This window comes from Limulus polyphemus, unplaced genomic scaffold, assembly GCF_000517525.1.
Source record: "Limulus polyphemus unplaced genomic scaffold, Limulus_polyphemus-2.1.2 Scaffold5643, whole genome shotgun sequence".
Classification (NCBI taxonomy): Eukaryota; Metazoa; Arthropoda; class Merostomata; order Xiphosura; family Limulidae; genus Limulus; species Limulus polyphemus.
Window position 1 is genome coordinate 10,015 of NW_013671253.1, and position 20,582 is coordinate 30,596.

Consider the following 20,582-nt stretch of genomic DNA (forward strand, 5'->3'; position numbering starts at 1 on the left):
AAAAATCGTACGTTACTTGGGTTTTGATACAGTATTCCAAACAATTGTCTATTCAGAAACTGGGAACCGTAAATAATTTAAAGATATGGTGTTCCCGCTCCATAGTTCATGGGTGTTCACAGGGGAGGGGGCACTGTCCCCCCCCCTGGAAAATGAGAAACATATTCTTCTTTATTCCATGGCCAGGTGGTTAGGGCGCTCGACTCGCAATCTGTGGGTCGCGGGTTCGAATCCCTGTCACACCAAACATGCTCGCCCTTTCAGCCGTGGGAGCGTTATAAAGTTACGGTCAATCCCAGTATTCGTTGGTAAAAGAGTAACCCAAGAGTTGGCGGTGGGTGGTGATGACTAGCTGCCTTCCCTCTAGTTTTACACTGCTAAATTAGGGACGGCTAGCGCAGATAGCCCTCGTGTAGCTTTGCGCGAAAACCCAAACAAACAAACAGTCTTCTTTATTCGTTGCCCCCACACCCCTACTGGAGAAATTCCTGTGGACGCCCATATGTCTTCTTTTCATTTTAGTTCAAATGAAAAATCATGTTTTACGTGTTATCTTAGTAAGTCGTTCCGTTTCAGTTCCGGGTTTTAGTACCTCCCGTTTACATAAGGATTTAATATAAAATGGCGCCAGTAATAATGCGAAGCGGGAAGAAATGGCGGTTTTCTATCAAAAAATCAGAAAAATTGTACGTCCACCATTTTTATGTAGGCTCATTGAAAGAAAGAAAAAAACAAACAACACTTCTAGTCTACATTGTTAATGATGCCTTTATTCCAGGACAGTTTTTAGGTACAATGTGGAATAGCATAATTTTTCCGTGCGAAATAAACTAACAAGAAACACTTTTCTTATGAACATGGTTGAGTAATTAATTTAATACACTACCTACTATGGTTGACAGTGTATTCCATAGCAAGTGTTTGAGTCACTGATTACCCGATAATATATATTTTGTTTAGTTAATTGGATAAGATTAACTTGACGTCGGGTTAAAGCCCCTTCTCTCTCTCTCTCTCTCTTTATTTCGGTTGATCTGCTGCTGAGTTGAAGGACAGACAACAAAGCGCATCGTTTAGGATGGAGATGAACTAGACAGTGGAAACACGTTACACTTGATGGTTGATTAAAATACACACTCTCATTTTTCTACACATTTTACTCTGAAAGCAAATTATTCAATTTTTACTTTCCTTCAACGTCTGGACATTTTTTTTTGTTTTTCATTTTTATTTTTACAGTTGTGGTCAGTTTCTGCTACTTATTCCTAATTCTTCTCATTTTTCAACAGCGGTAAATCTGAGGGCTTATAACGCAAAAAATTGGGTTTCCATACTCGCGATGGGTACAGCACAGGTAGCCCATTGTGTAACTTTGTGCTAAACAACAAACTATATTGTGATATAAAACACGTAAACTACAATGTTTTTCTTCCCCACTTTCCCCTAAGTTTGTTCATTTCGAATTCTAAATCAAGACCAGAATTCGTCAGTTGAGCCGGACGATGAGAGACAAAAAGAATCTTTGAAACGCCATTTATCGATACAGTGTAATACTCTAGAAGTTACGGTTTAAACCCTGAAAAGGGGCGAATAATTAAAAATTCAGTAGGCCTAACATTTGTGATAAAAAAAATCTCTAACTGAAGAATAAAAATCATTGGTTAGTAACATGTGGGAGACAATCCATAGATCTAAAGATACTATTTTTACACTCCTGTGATTTTGAATCCGAAATGATCAAATTAATAAGAATGTGGGGGAAGAAAGAAGAGATTCCTGTAAAGTAACCACCAATACTGAGACAGTGTTACAAGTAATGTCTGGTGTTACTAAACTGTAATTCAATTAACCATACTGTTTGTTCCAGAGAAAGGCTGTATGTAAAATAATGCTATAGCTACACGAGTATCTTGTACGTTATTTGTAGTTACAGATGTAGAGACTGTGGTGCTCTTTCAGAAGCTAGGCTGAACGATCTGAAGAGGCACAGGGAAACTCTTAAGTTCACGCAGATCACCTTTCAATCAATAGAGAGTCAACAACTAACACGTGATATAAGTTTGGAAAATAAGGAGAAGAAGCAGTATGTAAACACTTCCTAGAAAATTAAACCTAATAAATACACGGATCGATACATAGAAAGTGTAAATCTAATATTGTACATTAAACACATTATCCCTTATACATTGGACCGATTTTGATGATTGAAACATAAATTAATATTATGGCTCGATTAATTTAGATGTTTTGGACTTATGGTGTATTTTGTGTCTTATTTCCAGTTTTTAACCACTTTGTTATTTTAGAGGTCTCACGGTGGGACAGCATAAGTCTCGGGACTTACAACACTAAAATCCAGGGTTCGATTCCCCGGGTTACACAGCAGAAATCCTAATGTGGCTTTGCTCCAAAACAAACAAAACAAATGGGGTTATTTTAGAGAATTTAGCTATAAGTCTAAAATTCTAATTTTGTGGCTTAACCTAAGTGATGCTCCCCAGTGGCACTATGTCTGCGGACAACGCTAGAAACTGGGTTTCGATACCCGTGGTGGGCAGAGCACAGATAGCCCATTGTGTAGCTATGTGCTTAACTTCAAACAAACAAATCAAATCTAAGTGGTAATAGGTGTGAATGAGAATAGTTTCACTTGCTGACAATCACATCAACTACGTCATTAATCTCAGAGTTTTCAGCACCAGAACGTTTCTTCTGGAACTAAGTTACACAACACATCACCCCAGTGAATCCAAATCCAAGAAAGGTGTGGCTTTCTGGTTAGCGTGTCGGGCTGTGGATCCGAGAGAACATAGTTTGCGTCTCGATAGCAAAAAAAAAAGAAATACAAAAAATCAAGCTTCACTTTGGGTGAATATCCCAATCACGACATGCTCATAAAACACCAGTCCAAAAATAAATACTTAAAATTAGCAATTCTCCAAATTTATCTTTTATTACATTTCCAACTTTGAATTTCTATGGTACAACTTTACAACTTACTTTTTGGTCAAAAAAGTAAAGCTATGATTATGTGTTTATCTTTCCACCATGTCATGTAAAGGAAAGAAAGAAGATAAACGGTTTGAGTAAGCTACATTAAAACGATTTTGGAGCCTTATCTCATCGTTTCAGTTCATGTCACCACATCTGGTCACGCTCTGTCTGTTGGCTGTGCACTTTGACAATAAGTCTGAAGCGTAGTTTCCATTGCAAAATGCTCTTCGTAAGCCTGTCACGTCAAAACTAACCACTGTTCTCTGCAGGCTTTCCATAATCCATATAATACGCAAAGACGATGGTTTTTCAGTGCCCGATTCAAAGTTCAATCACAAATAAATCCAAATATACTGTGTCTGGCGACTGTAACAGATGTCCGTATTGGCTAGTCGTTGGAGTTCGACTTTAAATCCAGTTACAATAGATTTATATTAAATCCAACCATAGAGTCGCGAGTGGTGTACACAAGTCACTAATTCTAAGAACTTTACAGTTAGAGTAAAGAATCGACTCGGATACCAACATAAAAAATACAACACTTTAATACAATATATCAAGAAATTCAGCTACATCAAAATTACCAAAAGTATCTTACTATCAAAACTATTAAATTCATCAAATTGAGTCGGTAACTGTTCTTCAATTAAACTTTCTGTAACACCCATTAAGTTACTTAACACTATCAGTAGGTTATCAATTAGTACATTGAAATAAATATGCCCAGACATAACTCAGTGTGAAACATTCAGTCTTAACCACGTTATTCATTACTAAGAGATATAGCAATTATTACTTACACCAAGGTTGAAGAGGTGTTCCGGACCTTTTCGAGAACTGAAGTCTTCATCATCTCTGGGCCGTATAGATCTAGCAGCATTTAAACAATACTGTTATCTTTCAGCAGCGTCGGAGAACTCTTATTTAGCGCCCAGGAGACTGACTTGTTAGCCCAAAACAGGGTTTTTTATACCAAATCTTTTGTCATCCTTACGACTTTCCAAATAGTGTACACATCTAACCCGCAAGTAGATCTGACTCTTAATTGGATGATTTTTGCAAACTCGTCGTAATTCTCTGAACCAAAAACAAAAATACTTCAATAATTGGTTATAGTCAAAGATGGTAAATCGACAGCCTGTTTGCATGTATCTCTCCTCGTTTTCTTGACATCTATCCTACATCAAAATCGTTATCTTGACATCGATCCTACATCAAAGTTCCGACTGATCCCTTTTTTGGAAGTTGTGTCCAAGATAATATAAACTTCTCTCGTAGCTTTCTCTCTGCTATGATGGCGTCAGCCTATAGATATGGATCTCGTGTCCAGTTTCTAATGAAGTTTACATAAACATTCTCACGGCTGTGATAGAGTCAGTTTATAAGTAATATAAACATCCCTTTTTCAATATGAACTAAAATGCGTCTTTGGTTTATACTTGACATACTTTTCCTTTCTTGGTCAATCTTCTTTATCTTACGCATTCACTAAGTGTGTACGATATTTCTTATTGCATATATATGCGCTACATATGGAGTTTTTTTTGTGAGATGCAAATTATTTCAATTCTTGAAGCATTTGGAATATGGTGAAATACCTCAAAATGCCACAAATGTTTCACGACTTGACTGATATATATTTATTCATATATATAACACCATGAATACCTTCTTCATTTACCATCTGCTTGAGGTACGTGACAGTTGAACAGATATGTCATGGAAGCGGTTTATGTATACCTGATTTGTGTCACTCTTTTAGAAGAAGATTCTTCTTGATTTGTGTTACATACTGTTGCCCGGGGCACGTGGGCGACTTCTGTATCCGTCGATTTTCTCTTGTTAAAAGATGCCGCACTTTGCTTACTGCCACTGAAGTACGATTTCTTGCAGATCTCCTTCCGGGTAATCCTGGTATCCCAAGTTGATCCACATTCCTTTGTTTTTAATACTGTTCAGTTCAAAAGATACCCTCGGTTTTAGACATTTATATCCATAATCTGAACTTATCTTTGTGATGTGGGTGTGTGAATATTTTGTGTCGGAAAATGCTGTTACAGACCCCGATTATTTACAGATTATTTCACAATCTACTAAACGCCAAACAATCTAAAAATACAGTTCTGATACATTTCTTTACATCATGACTTTATATAGGTTGTGGTTGTCACATGACGTGCTAACTTGGATATTCAAAACCGTAATTAATTCTCCCTGTATTCCTAGTAGCTAATGTTAAAATCTATGAGAGGAATAGTTATAATTCTCTCTATTAAATATTGTAAGCAACAATAAATTATTATTGAAAATAAAACATTTTAATTTTAAGATATTTTAAAATAATTTTAGATTTTTGTTACTTTTTCTTGTACCATTAATTGAAGCTTTGTGATAAAATTTGATTGGATTGTTGAAGTAAAATATTGTAACATAAGCTTCTAATGTTACACAACTTAAATTTGTCAGAAAGGTATTGTTAAAGCTTTTATTACTATTATCATATTAAATAACAATAAAACAATACTACAATGATGACATGTATCAGAAACAAATGAATATACATCTCAGTATTGTTACGACAGCAGAAGTCACGCGACGCTGGGAGCATGTGCGCTGGAGTTTCTAGAAGGATCGGGAAACCGAAATCACGAAATCCCAGTATTTGCTAGACGCACTCTTTTTTTTAGTATATAAGCCGGAGATAGACTGAAGAGAAATAATTGTTAATCGAGTCAAGCGAGCAGTAGGCACCGTAAGTAAAGTGTGTGAATCGCTGTGAATTATAGCGTGTGTTTATAAAAGTAGTTAAGTTTAAAGTGACTGTGGAAATTATATTTATTACAAAGTTTGTAACGAGAAAGAATAAACTAGTTTTAATCAAGAAGGGACTTGTATCGTTGAAGTCACTCTGAAAGAATTTTAACCGGAAATTATCAAACAAGCAGATACGTAACAGTATCATCATAACAAAACAAAAGGCGCTAGGAGATTCAGAATGTATTATCACAATTATAATTCTGTAGTGCATATTGGTGTATAGAATTCATTTTAATACTGGTAATAATTGGTCTTATAACACTAAATTTGTTATTTTCCTCAAGGTTTTGCTTTAATGGCTACAAATTCAACATGTTCTTGTAACAAGACATGCTTAGAAACATTGTATATCATATATATTATACCAATAAATGTCATCAAGAAACTTGTTATTATCATACCAAATGGTACAAGAAAGACAACAAAAAATTCAGTATACTGTCATATCAAAAGCCTCCCGTAAAAAATACCAAGAAACTTCGCATACACAGCCTGCCAATAAGTAAACGGAAAGATGTTTTATATTAAATAAACATGAAAAAAGTTTGGTTTGTTTTAAAGTTCGCGCAAAGCTAGTCGAAAGTTATCTGTGCTAACTGTCCTTAACTTAGCAGTGATAAACTTGAGGGAAGGCTGTTAGTTAACACCACCCACCGCCAACACTTGGGCTACTCTTTTACCAACGAATAGTTGGATTGGCCATTACATTATAATGTTCCTACGCCTAAAAGGGCGAGCATATTTGGTGAGGGGGATTCGAACACGTGACCAGCAGATTGTTATGAGAGTCAAGTGCCTTAATTACGAGGCCTGAGAAGAAAAAGACGAAGAAAAATGAAGGTACAAAATTACGATTAGTTTTAAATGGATTTGCCCTTTGCAATAATAAAAACGCAAACACGGTGACACACCATACTTACAAGGTCTGAAATTTGGGCCTGTGGGATTGCACCCCACTACTTGCGAAGAACATAAAGGACGGTCCCTAAAAGTTGGTTATTTGGGACGCTTTCGCCAAAACGATCAAGGATAGACCACACATGCTCGATTGAGTTCATATCCGACGATTGGCCTGGCACCTGGAGATTGGTAATACCCTGACCTTCAAGCCATCATTTTGTGACTTGGACGAAATGAACAGGAACCTCATTTAGCATGAGAACACCCCGTGTCTGGTAAGCTGGTCAATGGCGTAAATAGGAAGAAGGTTTTGTTCGAGACTTGTGATGTATCGAGCAGCAGTGACAGTCCCTTCGCATACCACCAGCTGTTCGAATGACATCCCCTACCAATATCAGAAGTACCGCCACAATTTGTCATGGCCCTCAGACGGTTCAATGAAAATTCCTGGGGTATAGTTGCCAAACCCAGGTGCGTCCATTACCTGACCAAGTCGGAAGAAACGGAGGAATTCGGCATAATTTTCATAACAAAAGACGCTAATTGAAGTTGTCCAGTTAAAACGAAATGTACGTTAAATTCAAACATAAAACAACTATTAAATATTGTTGAGTTCTTAGGTATTTCTCTTAATTAAACTTGATATATTTCTGTTTGTCTGACTGAAACCGTGCATGAGCTATTTCCGCTTACTAATCTTGTAATAGTTCGAATTATTGCCCTCCCTGGTTTATGTTTCGTGAATAAAACGACTCGTGAACAACAGACTTTTAATGTGAAAATATTTACTTCCAATGCCGTAGCTTTTACAGAACACCGAAATCTTAAGCCTGATTTTGAACTAAATTGGAGTATTGTTCTCGCTGGCTTTTGTTACGTGAAGAAAACGATTTGTAAACACCAAGCTTTTTAAGTGAAAACGTTTATTTCCACTGTTGTAGCTTTTACAAAACACCGAAATTGTAGGCCTAAATCGGAACGATACTTTAGTATTCTAAAACTGAAATTGTACTGTTACCGAAATGAAGAACTGATTTGTATAACATATATTAATATTAGGCCTATGAATATCACGAAAACATGTAAAGGACTGACTCGTACAACAGTTAATTTATAACAATTAAGACTTCTTCGAGACGTTTCTAAATGGTTCTGAAAGCTACGTGCAGCTTATCTACTACAAGTATTGGGGGGGGGGGATCATCGCTTTTTCTTTTTTTCTTAATTTTCAAATAAGTTATGCGGCTTTTCTCCATTCTCTGTTTGGGGGTTTTAGACCATTTTGTTGATCTTCTTATCTGGTGATAGGCTACTGCGGCTGCTGCTGCTACTACTATCACTACCGTTTTTGTCAGCACCAAACCTATTTTTGAGTGCCGCCACAGCATCTTTGATAGATGGACTGAACAGGCTGCAAGTCCAACATCTCGGAACCTTGTACATGCGGGTAATCAAGGGAATAATGGTGATTGATGATGACGTGTTGAAGAGTAGCAAAGTTCGTCCAGTCACGGTCAGGAGCTATCTACTGAAGATCTATTGGGCTGAAAAACAGATGAAATGAAGAAGAAATACTGTCATTAACTCAGGAGTTTCTGTCAATAATGTGGTCAGTCACAACTCAACCAGTGTTTGTCCAATTTGGAAACTGTAAATTGTAATCGTTGTACCTCAACATACGCTACATGTCATTTAAGTTTCACTAAAATTGGTTAAGTCTCAGATGTTCAGAGCCTTGCTACAGAGACGCCTCTGGTTGAGGGAGAGATCATGTGTTAATGATTTATTTTAGTAATTATTTAAAAATAAAACCTATATGATGTTCACACAAACAAATAATTTAAAAAAATTAAGCATTCTTTTCATTATTATATGCAACTCAAAGTTTGAGAAACGTTTATTATAGCTTCAAATTACGTGAATTCCGTCATTAATTGCACAAACACCCCCCAGGTGGCTCAGCAGTAAGCCTGAAAGTTACAAATCTGGTTTTAATACTTTGATACTTGTCATAGGTAGACCACAGTTAGTCCATTGTGTACCTTTGTGCTTACAAAAACACAACAAATAAAATAACACAAATAAGTATTTTATCACAGTACAGACACACCGTGTTGGATTGAATAGAATATGTAATATATCTACTATATTTATTAGTTTTTATTATTTCTAATTTTATTCTTAATATTTATCATTCTATCATAATGATTATTCTACACTGTTAGTTTAGTCAATGGTTTTAGGATTAACGTGAATTCAACTGGCCAAACCTTATGATATATTATTGGGATTACGGCCGAAAACATTGTAGACAGTGAGGTATCCAAATGATGGAACAATGCATTCTAATCATTATAACTAGAATAGTTTAAACATTATATTTAATTAGTTATGCTTATGACTATGGATACGTTTTTTGTAGGTAGCTTGCGTTGATCAGAGGTTAATATTACTTTAAAGACAGCTTTAACATTTACTCCCCCCCCCCAGTGGCACAGCGGTTGTCTGCAGACTTACAACGTTAAAATCCGGGTTTCGATACCCGTGGTGAGCAGAGCACAGATAGCCCATTATGTAACTTTGTACTTAATTAGAAAGAAAAACATTTACTGAAAAGAGTTGGACTTTAATCAATAAACCAAAATCCTTTTTAAACTAAAAAACGTCTTTGTAACAAGAGATAAAGAAAGCGATCAATACATAATGACATATACGTATGTGTGCTTGTTTTAGGTCTGTTCCTATCTCACTTGTCACTACTATGTGCCAAAGCTTATCTTATGTCCAAATGTTACACTACTTTACACCAGTATGTACCAAACAAATCTATCTCCTCTCCAAATCTTCTCCTACTCGTCACCATTATGTGTTAAAATATATCTCCTGTCCAAATACTCTCCTACTCGTCACCACTATGTGTTAAAATCGATCTATCCAAATCCTTTCCTACTCGTCATCGCCATGTATCAAATCCTCTCCTACTCGTCACCACTATGTATTAAGTCTTCTCCTACTCGTCACCATTATGTGTTAAAATCTATCTCCTGTCCAAATCTTCTCCTACTCGTCACCACTATGTGTTAAAATCGATCTCCTATTCAAATCCTCTCCTACTCGTCACCACTATGTATTAAGTCTTCTCCTACTCGTCACCATTATGTGTTAAGTCTTCTCCTACTCGTCACCACTATGTATTAAGTCTTCTCCTACTCGTCACCATTATGTGTTAAAATCTATCTCCTGTCCAAATCTTCTCCTACTCGTCACCACTATGTATTAAGTCCTTCTCCTACTCGTCACCATTATGTGTTAAAATATATCTCCTGTCCAAATCCTCTCCTACCATTATGTGTAAAGTCTTCTCCTACTCGTCACCACTATGTGTTAAAATCCCCCGTCCAAATTCTTCGTCATTTTAAAGATAACAAAAAGATAAAATGAACTAATTTATCTACCTAAAAGGAATAAAAGAAAAATTACATTCTTCATTATATTTCTTGTAAGCCTATATCCTTTAAGAACACTGAACTTTCAGTTTCCTTTACGATACCCGCATGCGCAGTACAGTTAAAAGGAAAAAATGGGATTTGGCAGCACACCGACAACGTCTGTGAAACAATCTCATGATAAAAGTCGGATATAAAAAAAACTCACTCGACGGAGAAAAAGTTTAACCCCAAATTACACCACTGTTGTCTTTTGTTGTTGATCTGCCCTCAAGTCCACGTTGTGAGATCAAGCCTAATGTAATGTTGTCCTGAATTAAAGCGCAGACTAGATACTAAACCCCAAAACTGACTACAACAATATAATTTCATTTCTTTCCTTTTTTTTGAAGCTGAACAAGAACCGGTGACAAGATGATTATCCTCTAACCATGGCTGTCACCTGTATCATGATGGATGACAGATACTTCTGGTACAGGGAAGGAAGGGATAGGTCGACACGTGACTTAAGGCATGTGTACTCTCAACCCCAAAGGTTCTGTCGTGTATTAACATTACAATTTTCTGTACTATAATTATAGTTGAAGCAGAGAAGAAGAAAAAGATACAGGCTTGAATGACTTTATTTTCGGTTGATAAAGACCGTAGAATTTTTATTTATAAAGAAGAGACTAAGGAATAATCGTGAATAACAAGTAGATGAAACTACAACGTGACAAAATCTGAAAAATACAAAAAAAAATGTTAAACTCGCAATAAGGAAAAAAATTATGGTCAACGTCTCGATCAAATAAAGCCTTTGACCAAAAAACAACTCTTCTTACGGAGTTTTCCAAAAACGCAGCTTTTTGTTTCTTTATTTCCAAAATTTAATGTTACTTCGCAACGTGTTATGAAACGTAACACTTCTCGATGTTTTCCAAAACGAGAAAATTCTTCGCAGAGTTAAATTAACATAGCTGCCTACTTATAACAGGGCACTGCTATGGGTTATACTTTGGTAGCCCTGATGTAACGTGTACAGTTGTAACCTGATGTAGCATATACAGTTGCTACCAAAGCGTAAAATGTAGTAATAACTGTATACGCTACCTTAGATTACACTTTGGTAGCAACTGTATACGCTACCTCAGGTTACACTTTGGTAGTAAATATAAGCTCTTTCCTGGGTCGTTTTAGTACTAGGCCCGTTTGTTTCCGGAACATGAATTTTATTTCTGGTATTTTCAAGTCACCTATTACGGTGTTAACATATCAGTGATTGTGTTTGGTATACACTTTTCAAACAATAGTTGCGTCACCTGGTGGTTTAGCAGCAAATATAAGGGCTTATAACATTAAAAATTGGATTTCTATACTGGAAGTAGGCACAGCACAGATAGTCGATTTTTAGCTTGGTGTCTAATAAACCAACACAAACAAACAACGATAGTTGCACCCTGAAGGCTCAGCGACAAGTCTGAGGGCTTATGACGCTAATAATGGAGTTTCAATACTCGCAGTGGGCACAGTACAGATAGCTTTTTTTTTGTAGCTTTGTACTTAAAAAGAACAACAATTAACCTGGCTTAGGCAGGTTATACACAAGATCAAATCACTCATGGTTTCTTTGTTGTTAAGCGTAAACCTACGTAACGGGCTATCTGTGCTCTGCCTACCACGCGTATCGAAACCCGAATTTTAACGTAAGCATAATCATTTATGGACTCGGGGTCAAGAGGATATAGTATATCACGATCCTGTATATAGTCACTGGTTGAAGACAAATTCCTGAATACCACCATTCACCATTAATCATGAAGATTAAGCGATATAGAATAGTGAATTGCGCACTGACAAACGTGCTGCGATGGGACTCCACAACTGAAGGAAGGAGAACCAGTGCTTTGGTCGGTGGTAAATGTAACCTAATAAATAAATAAATACTGAAGAGGTGAGTTGTTTCACGTAATAGCTTCTAAACATTTTGACTTACGATGAAAAAGATTGGATTGTGGATATATCCCGCGAATCTGTTTATAGACGAAAGGAAGTTACACAAACTAAGAATTGGGATTGTTTTGTTGTTTTTTTTTGCATAGGAGATTTGGAGTGTAATTTAATCATTAATTACACTCGAGTTTACGAAAATGAGATATTTTGGATTGGTAGTAAGTTAGGACTTGTTCTCACAGTGTATGGAGTGCCAGTTTTATTACTGGTAGAGGAAACATTTCATGCACTATTCAAATTAAACTGCCAAGATGTACAAAAAAAAAAAAACGGAACTCGATACCAAGTTCCAAAGAATAAGATGTACTTCGTTTGGAATTTTAAAAAAACCAGTAATGACTTCCACTAGAATTTCAGGTCTGCTTTAGACCTATCTTAAGGTAACAAAGCAAAAAGTTAATTATATGTGAGTATGTGGTATCAAGGATGCGATAACATAGAAGAACAACATCGAAGATTAACTTCGGACAGCTTTAGAGGTGTCTAATAAGAAAACAAATGGGAATCTGTGACGTCACTCTGCTTACAGTGAAATATTATTCAGTCGAACCTTTTATTTTTCGGAACCAAATGATTACCCTGAGGGGGGAAATCAGTGTACCTAAAAGTCCCACTCCGTATTGTGCATCCACCGATCTTACTCTGGTCATATCATACTGAAACCATAATAGTCCATCCATCCATTCATACATTTTTCTTCTGGTACCCTTTCTGTTCGTATCCTATTGAAATGATAATAGTGATTCCACCCATATATATCCTTTTGGTACTCTTTCCAATCTGAATCAGATCATACTGAAACCGATATGGTCTATCTCTTCATCTTAATAGAATACATTTATAATAATATTAAGTCCATTCGATTATCATGCCGTTTCCCGTTGGACCATACTAGAACGGATGTTTTGTTGATTCATTCAGACCATTCTGGTCTGACTATACTACATTAATTCACTGCTGTTAATCCATTTAGACCATTATGCCATATTTCCGGTCTGACAACACTAGATTAGTCCATTCCTGTTGATCCGTTCAAGCATTATGACATAATTTCCGGTTTGACCATACTAAATTAATTCATTGCTGTTGATCCATTCAGGCCATTATGACATCATTTCCGGTCTGAGTATACTAGATTAGTTCATTCCTGTTGATCCGTTCAGGCCATTATGGCATCATTTCCGGTCTATACTATACTAGATTCATTCATTGTTGTTGATACATTTACACAAAAATGTCCTGTTTCTTGGCGCGCTTACATTGGTTTTGAAGGTACGTGTAAACTTTATTATGTCATATGTCAATACCCTCAAATTTCTCTAAACACCGCGACTAAACAATACTCGGCTCACGTTAAAATCAGGAGAAGACTTCTTATATTTACAATAGAATATAAAACTATCATGTATATACTACGTGGTGAGACTTGGCGCCAGCAACAAATGGTAGTTATAAATTTGTACAGCAATATATATTGTTGAAATTTAGTAAAATGCTGCCAGGCTCAAACGAGTGATTACAACGCTGAGCCCTTATTCGAAAATACAATTAATCACATAAAAAGGCTATAAAATCTTCACAAATGCGGCACGATCAAAGTGGAACCTTCTAATCTCCTCAATCAGATACAAGTCGTACATATTAGTTTCACGTGATCTTTAAATACTTCCCGCAAGTGGAAAGAAGAGTACAACGTTTAGGAATAACGGCTTTCTTCAGTAGATATCTTCCTTCTTGAAGGAATGCGATCCATCTTAATAGGAATTTTTTTAATGGCATCATTACAGTTCTATGGACTATGCTGTACTTGTTTAAACGTGTTTATTGGTAGGCATATACATTAATGAGGGGTGAAAAGAACAAAGTCTTAAGATTATAATCAGTGTACTTAATTTCCAGAAAAAAAGAAAGAAAAAGGTACACGATCTCTTGTCGATGGGTGGTAAGGGGAAATTTTGAGATTTGGATGATAAATGCCATTATTTATTTGATTGTTTTAAGTTCACAGCTGCACATTAATGGGCTATCTGCGCTGTGCTAACATCAAAGAATCTAACCTCGAATTTTAGCGTTGTAAGCTCTTGATCTTATCAAGCCACAGTGGGAGTTAATCTTCATTGAATGGGGTTGCAGGGGAGTAATACAAATATCAATTTTCTGTATAAATAAAGAAGTCTTAACATCAATTAATTAAAACCTTTCTGCCTTTGAATATATATATATATATATAAAATACAAAACAGATTTCAAATCTTAGATCTGGAAAGATTAGCCAGAAATTAAGCACTAATGAGAGAAGGCAAGGTAGAGAGAAACACTCACTTTCAAGTCTTGGGCCGTTCGTTTCTGATCGGAAATAGGACTTTGGTCGTCACTCTTACATGGCACTCACGACCTGAAATATAGAACGAGTAAGAGGTTGCGAACCATGAATCTGTCGGTTCACAGTCCGGGTACGCTAACCACTAAGCTACGTTCGGCTCTCTTGGATAAAATCAAAACAAAACAGTCCCGCGTTTTCTCTATTGTTTGTAAAGTAGGTGTGGAATATCGACAATCTGCTGACATAGAACATTTAGGCCATTTTGTTATTATTTCCTGAACAACTGGGGGAATTAAATTTGAATAAACAAGCAATTTTTGTTTCTGTTGTAATAACATTGGGCTCTACAACTTTTGCATTGACACATTTTAGTCCGATTGATAGTTTGAGAGATAGCTTGTGGATGACCTTGATGTCATGACATCATGCTAGTTAACATATGGGCTATATGCCTACACTCTATGTCAGCAGATTTTCGGTATTTCTCAGCTACTTCAGAGCAATAGAGAAAAATCAGGACTTTTGCCTCATCTACTTTATAACAATAGATGTCCTGTTTTTTTTCTATTCACAACAATATAGGAAAAATCAGGACTTTTCCCTCATCTACTGTACAACAACAGATGTCCTGTTTTTTCTATTCACAACAATAGAGAAAAAATCGGGACTTTTCCTCATCTACTTTACAACAACAGATGTCCTGTTTTTTCTATTCACAACAATAGAGAAAAAATCGGGACTTTTGCCTCATCTACTTTACAACAATAGATGTCCTGTTTTTTTTCTATTCACAACAATATAGGAAAAATCAGGACTTTTGTCTCACCTACTTTACAACAATAGATGTCCTGTTTTTTCTATTCACAACAATAGAGAAAAAATCAGGACTTTTGCCTCATCTACTTTACAACAATAGAGGTCCTGTTTTTTTTCCTATTCACAACAATATAGGAAAAATCAGGACTTTTGCCTCATCTACTTTACAACAATAGAGGTCCTGTTTGTTTTTTCTATTCACAACAAAATAGGAAAAATCGGGACTTTTGACCCACCGGTAAAACTGTGTATTAACACAATATTTCTATAGTGACATTTCCTATGTATGTTTAATTTAGACAAATGTGATTTGGTATGGAGTTTTTCTGGTTAAGGAAACGGTTGATGACTGCACAGACGCATTAAGAATTCAGGAATGTGACATCCTGTTCTGAACTTCAGTTAACAAGTGTTGTGGTCTGAAGAGTCCACATCCAAGCCAGCATTTTCAAGTTTACTTTTATTATGTAGAATCAGATATTAAGCTCACCTCATCCTCCTCTTAAGGCCTCAGTACCACTGGTATAATGAGTATAACTGAACAGTTATATTCAGTCAAGGCATTTATTATAAACTTGAATAATTATTTTTGCCTGCTGTACGAGATACTGGCCCTGAATAAAAAAATTCACCATAGGATTGGGAATTAAGTTACAGTTAAAATTATATCTCGATTTTATTAACTAGCGCATGGAAGTGTTTTGCCGACACGAACAATCGCCTTGTTACCACTAACAGTTACCTTAGTTCGTAATATTTCAACCTTGCAGTCGGATACATGAGTGTACATGAGCTACTTTACCTAAATAACAATAATAATAATTCATAAACAGAAGACGAGCCCGGCATGGCCAGGTGGTTAGGGCACTCGACTCGCAATTTGGGGGTCGCGCGTTCGAATCCCCGTCCCATCAAACATGCTCGCCCCTTTTAGCCGTGGGGGCGTTATAGTGTGACGGTCAATCCCACTATTCGTTGGTAAAATAGTAGCCCAAGAGTTGGTGATGACTAGCTGCCTTCCCTCTAGTCTTACATTGTCTAAATTAGGGACGGCTAGTGCAGATAGCCCTCGTGTAGCTTTGCGCGAAAAAAAAAACAAAAAAAACAGAAGACGAATACAGAAAAGTCGCAAAATTCACTCAACATCTCGGAGAAGTTCGACAGCAGTTCCCTCCTGACCGCCTTTGGTTATTTCCGCTCTGCCATTCACTAAGAAATTCAAGACCTTACATCCTATTCAGGGCGCAGCATTGAAAAGAGGCGTAGGAAATTATGTATTCATTGAAAAATGAATATATGTATATATATGGTTTCCTTTTTTAAATTACATACTGTTTTCTTTGTGCAGCCTCATTAACAATTCAGAAAGAAACTGGGGAATTCTTCCTTCACATTCTATTATTCATTACTTTTCCGGATGTATGCCCTACGTTTTCACGCGCAGTTCACTGTGCCGTCCCAAGCACATTGATATACCGGTGTTGGTGACGTCAGTCTTGTCTGGGAAAAAAACAACAAAAAAAAACGGCCGGTCTGTCGATTAAGACGTCCCGGAACGAACCGTTCCAGTTGGAGTCGGTTAACCTACTAAAGCTGTGTTACTGAAACAACTAATAAAGATTTTATCTTTCATTGTGCCAGAACACAGACACCTGCAAGTCATTTCCATAAAATTAGTTTTAGTTTATTTGCAATTTAAAAAAAAATTAAAATTTGAAGGCGGCTTTAATGGGTATTGAAAGTTTGTTTGAATTTATGCACAAAGCTACACAATGGGCTATCTGTGATCTGCCCACCACGGTATCGAAACCTGGTTTCTAGCGTTGTAAGTCCGCAAACATACCGCTGTGCCACTGGGGGGGCGGCGGTATTGAAAGTCTTTATTAGAAATGTACATTTCCTGATGATGACGTAAGCTTGTCGAAACGTTGTATATTTGTAATAGTTTCGTTCACTACCCACCCATTCAAGCCATCTCCAAACTTTATTTTCTAAAAAAAAAAGTGAGTTCCTTGTAATCAAATTGCTTCGTAATTTATACCATTTAAAGAAGGGTTTAAGTTATTGTACAAATAACGTTATTTTCGGGGCATTTATAGTCAGATAGATAATTTGTAAATGATAAATCTGTCATGCTGTTTTGTCTGATCTGAGATGCAAGTTTTAAAGTTGATGGTTACCAATGCATCAGATTGTTTCCCCCTTTTTTGAAGACAAAAATTATAGTCAGATTTCACTGTGTATAACAAATAAAGGTTTCATGTTATGTCCGCAGATCATGATGCAGGTGGTCGAAAGGAATAAACATATGTACATAACAAATAAAGGTTTCATGTTATGTTTGCAGATCATGACGCAGTTGGTCGAAAGGGATAAACATACGTACATAACAAATAAAGGTTTCATGTTATGTCCGCAGATCTTGATCCAGTTGGTCGAAAGGAATAAACATACGTACATAACAAATAAAGGTTTCATGTTATGATTGCAGATCATGACGCAGTTGGTCGAAAGGGATAAACATGAGTACATAACAAATAAAGGTTTCATGTTATGTCCCCAGATCATGATCCAGTTGGTCGAAAGGAATAAACATACGTACATAGCAAGTAAAGGTTTCATGTTATGTCCGCAGATCATGATGCAGGTGGTCGAAAGGAATAAACATACGTACATAACAAATAAAGGTTTCATGTTATGTCCGTAAATCATGATGCAGTTGGTCGAAAGGGATAAACATACATACATAACAAATAAAGGTTTCATGTTATGTCCGCAGATCATGATCCAGTTGGTCGAAAGGAATAAACATACGTACGTATACTAATTCTATTCGTATACTAACCCTTATTCTGTTGTGTCAAATCAAAATGATAAAAAATTACACTACACCAACTTAACCCAGTAACGGTCGTTATCAAGCGACTTGCTGATATAAATACTATACCTAACGTATCCCGTCCGATCAAGAGAGCACTGTGGTATTGTACGAAAAGCCTCGTCGACACCGAATATAGCAGGTTTGGTGTGGTTGACATATTATACACTCGAGACTCTGGAGTTATTAATAAGTCTAGACACATCACGAGATGAGAGCCGCTGGTGTTAGCATCATTAAATTTAAACCTATGTATACCTACTCACACACTACCAGTACTCGAAAATAAAATTCTGCGGGCGTCCGGAAACGCGGTATTTCTGCTGTCATGTTTGGCGCTCCCGACCTTCGCGTGCCTTTTTGCACTAGGGTAGGTCACAAAAGTTCAAAGACCTTATTTGTATCGCCCCTGCGGTACTTATTCGTCATGGGTAAAATTCACCTATTGTATCATGTTTATTGTTTTGAACGACTCTTTCAATACACATAACGTGACCTTAAGATTATACGTATCTACATTAAAGGTATACACTGATGTCTTGGTTTTAAACGAATATTCACTATTACATTGTATAGTAAAGCTACATAATTATTATTTTTTGCTTTGTGTAAATAACTTGTGACTCATCTGCTTTCAAAATAAACATTTTAAGAACACCAAAATACAAACCATTTCAGACTAGCAGAAATACATTTTAAAGTAACATTCAAAGCGGTGACTTTTCTCATAAGTTTTACGTCGCAGCAATGAAAAATATGCTATTATTACGTCACTTCCGGTTACCCGAAAATCGCCCAGAAATTTATATCTCCTAAACACATCATTATTTCATGAAATTTAAATATTGCATCCAACGAAGAAGTGTGTTCTAAAAACTAAGAGACTTCAAACGAAGCCCACGTACCCGTGTACGATGGCCGGGTAAGGCCAAGTGGTTAGCGTGCCCAGACCGTGAATCCGTTCCCGTAAAATAGCCGCTCCCCAAACCTTGGAGCCGTAAGTGCACCATGAAAGTGACAGTTAAAGCGCATTATTCGTTCGGACGATAGACAAAAGTAGCCCAAGGGTTAGCGGGGGTATCTTTATCTAGCTGCCTTTCTTCTAATCAAAGAGTAGCCCAAGGGTTAGCGAGGGTATCTTTATCTAGCTGCCTTTCTTCTAATCAAAGAGTAGCCCAAGGGTTAGCGGTGGGTATCTTTATCTAGCTGCCTTTCTTCTAATCCAAGAGTAGCCCAAGGGTTATCGAGTGTATCTTTCACTAGCTGCCTTTCTTCTAATCCAGCATTTCTCAACCTTTCTGATACCAGGGACAGGCTCACTGCTTCTCTTAACTGTTTCAGTCAACGCACCAATATACAGACACCACCAAACAGGCACCCTTTTCAGTAAAAATTACAAAATGTTTTTGAGAGAGCATTTCCTCACCCCCACCCCAATATGGCTTCGTTACTTATATTTCCTTTCTTCCCCCAAAATAGAATCCTCCAGGGGTGGCACCAGCCTATTCCCGGTGAGGGGGATAGACAAAAATAAGTGAGAGGACGCACTGTTTAACAATAACAGTGAGCACTGGTAGTTGGGTGGAGGATAAGGTACATTTTGAGGTAGTTTCAGACCCAGAAAGCCTCGGGAATCTTCTCTTAGACTGTTGCCTACGCTGCGGCTTCTGGCGCGAAATTCTTAATAAATTAGTCGAACGAAAACACTTGTGCGTGACGTCATTGATTACATCACGTGACGTAGCATCACTAAGTTTATACCAGAATAAACTAGAAAATGACACAATAACGAATAAATATAACTGCAGCATGATAAAGAATATATATAAGTTAAACTGGATTTCTAGTTATTAAGGTCGTTTAGTCGGAACGTTACCCATGTTACCCTCTTCGGCTTGCGGCGATTTTAACGATCTCATTCTAAACCGAGAAAAAGAGGGGCGTGTGGTACGAAAATTAATTCCCGTCAATGATCTATACCTCCGGAGGTTTCGGGTTTTACGTGTGTTTTCGAGGAATGCAACACAACAGCCACGTATTTTCAAAAGAGAAAAAGCAACGACCTTTCAAAAGTTTTAAAACCGAATTATTTAGTTGGGATTAAAGAAAAACCTGTCAAGAAAGAACGCCACCTAGTGTCAGGGACCACAGAAATATTAGTGGCACCCTGGACCGTTAATATTCTATGGAGCCATAACAAATTGACATGCGAAACTACGAACACTAACGCCCGGGGCGCTGGGTAGGTATGCTAAAAGTTCTGGTGTTCCAAGATAATTATACGTGGACAAGTAGCCACGTTTACTTAACAAGGTATTAAAATCATGTTTTCAGTGGTTGAAAAGTTTGACTGATTTATTACGTTTTAATGGGGTTTACGACTTTTGGTTGAAGCAAACTTTTTTTTTTTTTTTTT

At 36.9% G+C, this 20,582-nt stretch overlaps 1 protein-coding gene and 1 long non-coding RNA gene across 4 annotated transcripts in view; one reads left to right on the top strand and one right to left on the bottom strand.

Annotated features, from left to right (window-relative positions):
• The first annotated feature begins 407 nt into the window (after positions 1-407).
• LOC111089236 lies at positions 408-10,974 on the top strand. Its single transcript, XR_002613541.1, has 3 exons — positions 408-445; positions 7,626-7,632; positions 10,550-10,974. It is a non-coding gene; the product is annotated as an uncharacterized LOC111089236 (long non-coding RNA).
• LOC106472829 (frizzled-1-like) overlaps positions 7,447-20,582 on the bottom strand; it is a 27,048-nt gene continuing 13,912 nt past the window's right edge. For 2 of the 3 annotated variants that reach the window (XM_013933497.2, XM_022401369.1), the window contains exons 2-3: positions 14,472-14,544; positions 7,447-8,255 (exon numbers count right to left, since the gene is read on the bottom strand). The gene's annotated coding sequence lies outside the window, so the exon portion shown is untranslated. Of the gene's footprint in view, positions 8,256-14,471; positions 14,545-16,427; positions 16,485-20,582 lie in introns of those variants that run through there. The other variant, XR_002613540.1, reaches the window with a different exon arrangement.